Below are 8,750 nucleotides of genomic sequence, written 5' to 3' on the forward strand. Positions count from 1 at the left end.
CAGTCAGCAGACACCTAACTATAAAGATAAGTAATTACAAACTTGTCTGAAAAGCAGTGAATAATCGGCAGAAAAAAATGAGCATTGCCAAACTTTCTCACCTTGATTTGAATTGCCCATCTTGCCTGGTAGAGACAGGAACCTGCACTGCTCCAGACAGTCTCCCATCATCAGACATGGTTCACTCAGCACAGAAATCATCACTACAGCATCAATCCGCAGACACCTACATCCAGCACAAAAAAAATTAAATGTGCAAACTTAAATCATCAATCATATTTCTGTTATTACCTATCAATTATAAAGTATTATGTACCATATTAGTCATGATCTTACATTCAGAGGAAGAACACCAGAGCTGAAATTTGCGTAAAAAGAAACAAAAACAAGAAGGCGTAACCGACCCCTTTCACGAATTTCCTGTGAGACTTGATATGTTTGCTAATCCACCTCAAGTAACTTTTGTTTTAACAAGGAGGTTAAAAATCACCTCCTTGGTTTTAATTACACAAACAAATCTGTATTATCCTTAGATATGCAGAAATGATGATGCTCAAAAAGTATATTTGTAGTATTTGGCACACATCAGAACAGTGACTGTCCTTGGTGCTGAATTAACGGATATGCCTTCCATTGGCTGGTAAGGAACATGTCCCAAACACTACACCAGTTCCTGTAGATAGACTCTCTAAATGTCCATTTCAATCAGAAAAAAAACTCAAACACATATCAAAAGAATAATATTAAAGCCACATGAGAAATGAAGTTCAGTTAGATAACAAGTGTTTTCATGCTTTTTAATATTGGATATGTAAAAGCTGAAAAGCCTTTTTTTTTTCAGCATCATATCACATGACCAACATCTGAGGACAATAAGGCAACAACCAGATATTTGCCAAAAAGGGTAATCTGATTGGCTAATACATTAACTTAATACATGTATGTAGGTAGGACAACACTGTTCTTTCAAGGTTAAAACATGTTCAGATTGTCCAAGAAAGTAAATCTGTGTAAACGTTTGGTGAAAGCTGAAATCCTTAGGCTTTATCACCAGTTATGCCATATAAGCAAGCCCAATCTCTTAGGAAACAGTTTTTTTTAGCAGGAAGAAAGCTATTATAAGGGGCTAGTATAAGTAGGCAAATGATAAGTAGAATATTCCTTGCTAAAATGCTATTCATGTCGTGTGAGGACATCATATTTCTGATGAGGCTATTCTATGAACAGTCAACTGACCAGATACTTGACACTTAACATGCTGTGTGGAATTATCCTAATCAAATGCAAACAAGTGACCGTAGGTAGCAAACTCTGTGACGTAATAATGGTTTGTTAATGATGAGGATAAGCAGGTAAATGCTTCTGTATTTGTTTGTACGGTTGGTTTACAGACATAACATACTGTGTGTATGGTTCAAATATAATCACCGTTCATAACAGTCCCGTTATGTTCCTGATCATAACGCCTTTCTTTCGGTGAGCCGGAACGAAACATACTCAACCTATGTTGTATACAACGCACACGCTAAAGTTTGAGTTCCCACCGACGATGGCTTAATTCTGTGTATATGCGAAATATATAATTTCCATTCATGAAAACTACCCTTCAATCCCTGGTGTAAAATATAATTTCCCTCCAAGATCACACCCCTTCTGTCCCTTCTAATTCCCTCTACTTTCGGTGTTCCGGTCACAAAAGACACGTTCCTACCCGACAGATTAAGAGCATGGCCACCCCACCTATATAGTAGTGAATCGCATACAAGACACATCACATCAGCTAATACAAAAAACTTACTTAAAAGCTACGATACCTATCACTGCCAAATTGAAAACACAGCTAAGTCAACGTCTCAATCGAACGACACAAATGAAACAACAACAGCGCCTCACAATGGATACTTGAGACTTACACCACGTTAAAAAGTAGGTCAACCGCAGCTGTGGAAATAACCCCATATCTGCTTCGAGATAAGTAATTGCCAGACCCCAGCGTCTATAAGCCATCTCAAATTATTACATCGATAATGAAAATAGCTACCACGAAAAAAAAGGCTCCCAAAGATCAAACACATTTTAACCATAACATGCATATGACTATCAACCGCGCAAAATGTTAACAGTATGCTATGTCAAACCAACCTCAATATTGGAAACGCAAAGCCCAAACGAGATGGCATATTCCGACGAGGCCAACATCTGCTTGACGTTATCAAATAACTACAACGCTTAAGGCACAATCATAAGGAAGACCTGAACCACTATACCGGACGGCTACAACGCTTAAGGCACAATCATAAGGAAGACCTGAACCACTATACCGGACGGCGTAGGGGTGAAAACTGAAATTATTACATCCATAATAAAAACAGCTACGGCGAAAAAAAAACAACGTGCATAATTTCCTAACCGAGTACAGACGACATGCCAATCCACATGCGATTGCGGCATACGGAACATAGAGATATAGGTGCGAACAGCCAACGCACAAAGTGATTACAATACTAGAAAGGTAATATTTGCAAGCAAATACAGAATGTTACCTTCACATGGTTTAGTCTAGCATTTCTACCTGGAAGGGTAAACTGATTAGTTGCAGAAGTTGACACAGGATAAGTCAAGACATGCAAGAAGGTACAAATAAATTTTGTTAATTTTTTATCTGTAACGTTATACATCTTGAATAATGAACACAACGTCCAATATTGTTCCAAACAGAGTTTCTCATCATCATCTCATCACAGCCCCATAGCTACAAGCCACAGGGGCAGTCTGTCTGTCCAAAAAGGTTTTCCATTTCTGACGGTCGTCAACAGAGTTTACTCGACGACATTTAGCGTGTCGTCTGCGGGAGCGTCAGGGCCTATGAATTTTTTCGGCTTGGGGAGGTCCAGGGAGAAATTTCTTGGCTTGCGGAGAAAGAGCCATGGAAAAATGGTTTCCTTCAACAATATGTATTCAAATTAAAAAAAAAAAATAAAGCTTTGAATCACTCGGGAAATTCACAATCTCTGACTTGGTGCAGGACGCGCGCCGCGAAGTTCAGTTGATAACATAAGAATAAGTTAAGTTTTGCGCTTTCCGTCCTTGTTGACGAGCAAACTCGGCGCGTAAGTATAGACAAATTTTGCAAAAATCTCTAACAATCAGCGGATGTTTGCGGACGTTGCTGACAGATGATAACTCCTAACGCCCGCCGGCGGCGAGAGAGAAGCGAGAAGCGACTTGTCGAACCTGGTCGGCGCCCCTCCCCCTACTGTTCTGGTCAGTCGCATCGTGCTAGCGCCGATGTTTTTGTTGTGATTTTCCCGGCCCCGATTAACTGTCAGTTGTTGCTACCATAGAAGGAAAAAAATCGAACAATATGTGAAATTAAATAAGGTACTTTCAAAATAATAAGGTACTTTCAAAAAAGTTTCCGGTAAGCCGATCGGACCTCACATGCTTGCGCTCTATACGGCGGCGGGGCCCTACATGAAACGTGACAAATAGGTTTGCTTTTGATTCTTTAATTGACTGCTTATAAAATATGGACCGAATCTACCGGTGTCATCATGTTGCACCAAATTTGGGCTGACCGTCTATGAAAATTAAGATGTCGAAGATATTTCCAAAAAGGTAGGCAGAGATGTGTTGATGTTGGCGGTGTTGTTTTTTTCGTAATGATTTTCTTTGTCGGACCATCGCAAACAGTGCATTCAGCCCCTTTCCTCGTGAAAACATCAGCTAGATTGTATTGTGCTAGATACAGCCTCACATGAGACAAGAAGTACATACAGTCACAATTTTATTGTCAAATATTATAGAATCGAATTCTCGTTTCTGTCTACTTGAATTAGACTAACTTCTGAAGAGAGCAAAATTAAAACAAGCGTACCAAGTTACGGCACACTGCGTAGCACAAAATCGGAAGGTACATTCACAAAAACGTCTCACAGAGTTTGCCGCTTGTACTACGCAGCGCGAAGGGTTCTCCTCAGCATAATCAGTCACACTTTTACGCTTTCTATGAACCATATACCCAGTGTGAAATCGAAGGTTACACATATCCTGTTTATGTCGCAGTAATTGTAAGAGCGCAGCGCGATCGCCGTCTAGTGGAAAGGGGGCCTTACCAACTGTAAATCGCACAAATTCACAGAAACAGCTGATTAGCATAATCGCTAAAATTGCCACAAATCTATTATATTCGTTCACGTCCCGCAGTTGCCGGATACTCTCAGGGCAGAAATTGATATGGCTACCCCTGCACACTGCACGTGATCTTCACAGTACGCAGCACATCTCCGCTATGCTTCCTGTCACAGTTAATCTGTGTAAATTCATTCATATTTTGAACGGCTCAATCATTTTTTGTCAGAGTCCGCAATTCATATTTCATAAATTTCTTTTATTTTTAGCAAACAATTTTGATTTATGTTTGATGTACCTAGTTTGTTTATGCCCTCATTATCAATACGTGCCGCAGTCAGCACACTTCAAACCCGTCCGCCTGTCAATCATGCAAACTTCAAGGGGTTAGGTTTCTGCTACACTAAACTTTCGCGTTGGCTTATGCTGATTTCTGCCTGGGGTTTTGTGCTATGCCGACCACTCCCACCGTGTGTAAAGCTGTAACGTTTAAGTAGATTAATTGTAATTCACCCAGACTTCGTTTCCGTGCTCCACTTGCTTGCTGGGGACCAACGCATCGCTGTAGTAACTTACATGATGAACAACAAGGTGAACGGAATGACCGTGACCTAAGATGGGGAGGGCGTTCCACGCTGCAGTTAATCGTGTTTGTTCAGGTCAGTTTAATAGCGAAATAAACTCATCAAGTCCGTCGTTTGTGTTTCACATACCTTTATGTCTCAGGCGTAAAACTTTGAGTTTGCATGACGATCGTTATGCATGTTTTTTTAATGTAACAGCCGGCAGCACGCAGTGACCTTGCGTCTAACATAATCATGTGTATGTGTTTTTTGCTCAAATGTTCTTGTTGACTAAAAAATCAGTTAACTACAACCGTGACACCTATCCGTGTTTCATTTAGACGACAGCTCTATGTATGAACTTGAAATACGAACAGGTCTCGCTACATTTTTATGATTAACGTTTTTTTTATGCCACTTACTTATCATGTCAGGAGACATCCAAATAAATCCCCACGTTACCACATACACGTAACGTTACCACAGTTGTCGGCCTGTCTGAGAAAATTGCACTAGTGCTCTGAATGCGTTTGTTCACCAAATTATCGCGTGTGTACGTGCTGGCGTACTACACGTCGTGTGTGTTCTCGATTCTACGTAACTCAAACACAACATAGAATCTGAACAATGTTTGGATGGCTCAGAGTTAAACTGGCCTGTGCAGGTTGCAAAACCTTTAGCTTGAACAAAATCAAGAAAAGTATCGAAACTTAGAGTTGACTCGATATAGACCTTAACCGAGACACATTATACTTTGGGGGCATTAAATTTCATTCTGCCTGCGATCAATTTCATTCTACCTTCCGTGAAGTTGATACTAGTATGCAAAAGGTGCCGATATGCGGCAAAATAAAGTCAAAGCTCTGTGAATTTCTTGATCTTTTATTACTTCTTGGCAAAATGAATTCCACAAATCATTCAGAGGACGGCTTCTGCCTCAATTCAGGCCGTCCAAAGCAAGATGAAGTCACCATTTGACGGGCGGACACTTCCGTGTTGCGTAGCGGCGGTCGTTGACCTCGTTCGAATACCATGTTCCATAACTCCCGGGCGGGTTCCATAGCTACCGGTCGTTGACCTCGGGTCCTTGGAACGTAGTTCTATTGTTCTATGGGAGCTCGAAAGTTCGATTTTGTGTTAAAATTGCTATTTTTTTCACCCTTTTTTGCCCCATAAAATCATTTTTTGGTATCTTGGGGGGACCAAATGACCAAGGTGCAGTGTCTTATGTGCAGACCTACCAGCTTGCTGAATTACGAGATATTCCAAGGTCTAGTTTTGGAGATATTCATGTTTTTTATTTGTGCGGAAAAGAAGAAGAAGAAGAAACAAAGCAAAAACAGTATGTACCTTCTGTGAAGGTAACATAACTATGTTACTGGAGGTTACCCTCCAGTGTCACAGAGTAAAAAGATGTGTAACAGTGGAAACAGAAGTGATGACAACTTTTTCCCAAAGAATACTGTCAGAGTTACAAACAAGGCCATTCAGAAATTTGACTTTTTACTACCATATCAATTACAGATGAATGAGAACGGCTTCACAGGTCTTTATGGACTAAAAGATATGCTAGATTGAAGTGGGCCCCACTGATACAGGTCAAGGATAGATACAGAGAGGAGATTTAAGACCAAAATGGCAGCATTATCTTCTAACAATATTCATTTTTAACCAAGCTATATACAGGATTTGAAATAAAATCTATCACAGCATCTCCAGTAAGCCTCTTTTCAATGTTTGAAACATCTAACATTATACATGTACCTCACCCCACATCATATCGTCTGTAAATCCAGTCTAATATCTAGAATAATCTGAAACACTCAATGATTTGTTCCTCTCTTAAGGAAACACGATGGCTGTAACCAAACTAAAAAGCCAAAGTCCAAACCCTTCCCCACAACGTAAAATTTCTTCTCACATAATGCTCACTAACTTGAGATATCTTCACACTTTGAAACATTGCAAAAGCACAACAACCTCCTCTTATAACTCTACTCAAAGCTCCATGTGCTATGACGTTTCAGACATCTATAATATTTCTATCAATTTTTTCTTATCTTATTCTGTTTACTGATGCCAAATCGCACAGAAAATTAAGCAGCAACATAACCTTCTGGCAAAGATAATAAGGACTCATATGACGTTCACTATTTACTGTTTACACTGCTGACAATTCAAAACAAACGCAAAGCAAAGCTAAGACCAATCAATTCAACCAATGGGTGAATAGCAATTAGCAGTTCGACCAATGAGAGACCACTTGAATGATTTAATGAAGTCTATCCGTGACACGTGCGAATTCCAACAGCTACAGGTGTTAAATGAGCTGGGCTCACCACGACGCGAAATAAAAATAAAGAATTTTTAAAACAAATTTTCCACCCAATATTACCTCACATTTTTCATAAAAACGCTTGACAAGGAAAATGTACATTCAATATTCTTCAAAAGAGACCCACAATACGTTGTATTCTAGAAAATAGTGTGAAAACAGGCCACATATTTTCTCTTTGGTCCGTAACCTTACAAACACTGAAACAAAAGCACGACCTAGAACATGAGAATATCGCATGTTATGCTCGGATGTGACAAGAATTAAACGTAAACTATACTTAGAAATAATTTTGACGGAATAGTTTGTTGTCTCACCTTCTGTGTTCAGTTTTCTTGACACACAGTACGCCGTCCTTGCAACAAGAACTCGCCAGCCTCGCCATGTTGTCTTGTCCAAAATTCACCGGCCTAGAAACCATGACCGTCCATCACAATTAGCAGTTCAACCAATAAGAGAAGGGCAATTAGTAGGTCAACCAATGATAGCAAGGAAATCATCAACCAATTCAACCAATTAGAAAATTACAATTAATACTTCCACCAATGAAAGAATGGCAATTAGCGATCCAAGCAGCGAGACTGGCTGCATATCCATCAAATGTTTCTATTTTTGATATGTTTATTTTGCCTTTCTATTGTTTAATTCAGGTCAGCGGGGCTATAGGATCAGTCTATTGACTAAATATATCGTGCTGACGAAGTAGCGACTCAGAGAATTGTTTACATGCAAGGCTTAATTCATAGTTTATAAGACATAACAGTTAAAATAGTCCGTAAATTAACGCTTCAAAAGATGCGTAAAAATCTTGAACATTCCAACATGGCACGACGAAAACGGACGGACTATACCAAAGGTGATTTTTCGCAGGGGTGAGAAGCGGTGGTATATATAACATTTTCATATATATGTTCCCTATTCGTTGCAACCAGACTAATTGATCAATAACCAGAAGAAAAGTATCCAAAACCAATCGTAGACTTTTTTTTTTCTGTCAAACACAAGGTCAATCTCGTGTTTGGCATAAGTGTTGGCAACGTCATTATACCATGTTGATGATCCAAACCAGCTGGATTAAACAGCTTGATTATTTGAATGTGGTTGAAAAAGGAAAATAATACGACTATATTTTTTGGTTTCTCATAAATAACTTTGGTGGGAAAGTGTTGTCTCACCTCTTGATAATGACTTGTCTTTGATGCTAAACGCCATAAACACACAGGACAGGACACCTGTCCAAGGTGCTGGGTGCCATCCACACACAAACACACTTGCCTTGGTGCTGCCACATCTGTCCATGACACTTTTTGTCCATGAACACCATTTACAAAGTGAAACACACCTGTCCTTCGTGCTGAATGTTATCCACACAGTTATACATACCTGCCCTTGGTGCTGAACACCGCACACACACACACACACAAACACACACAGAGGCAAACATACCTGTCCTTGGTGCTGAATGTTATCCACAGTTACACATACCTGCCCTTGGTGCTGAACACCGCACACACACACACACACAAACACACACAGAGGCAAACATACCTGTCCTTGGTGCTGAATGTTATCCACAGTTACACATACCTGCCCTTGGTGCTGAACACCGCACACACACACACACACACAGAGGCAAACATACCTGTCCTTGGTGCTGAATGTTATCCACAGTTACACATACCTGCCCTTGGTGCTGAACACGCGCACACACACACACACAC

Source organism: Branchiostoma floridae, chromosome 18 (genome assembly GCF_000003815.2).
Source record: "Branchiostoma floridae strain S238N-H82 chromosome 18, Bfl_VNyyK, whole genome shotgun sequence".
In the NCBI taxonomy this organism is placed as follows: Eukaryota; Metazoa; Chordata; class Leptocardii; order Amphioxiformes; family Branchiostomatidae; genus Branchiostoma; species Branchiostoma floridae.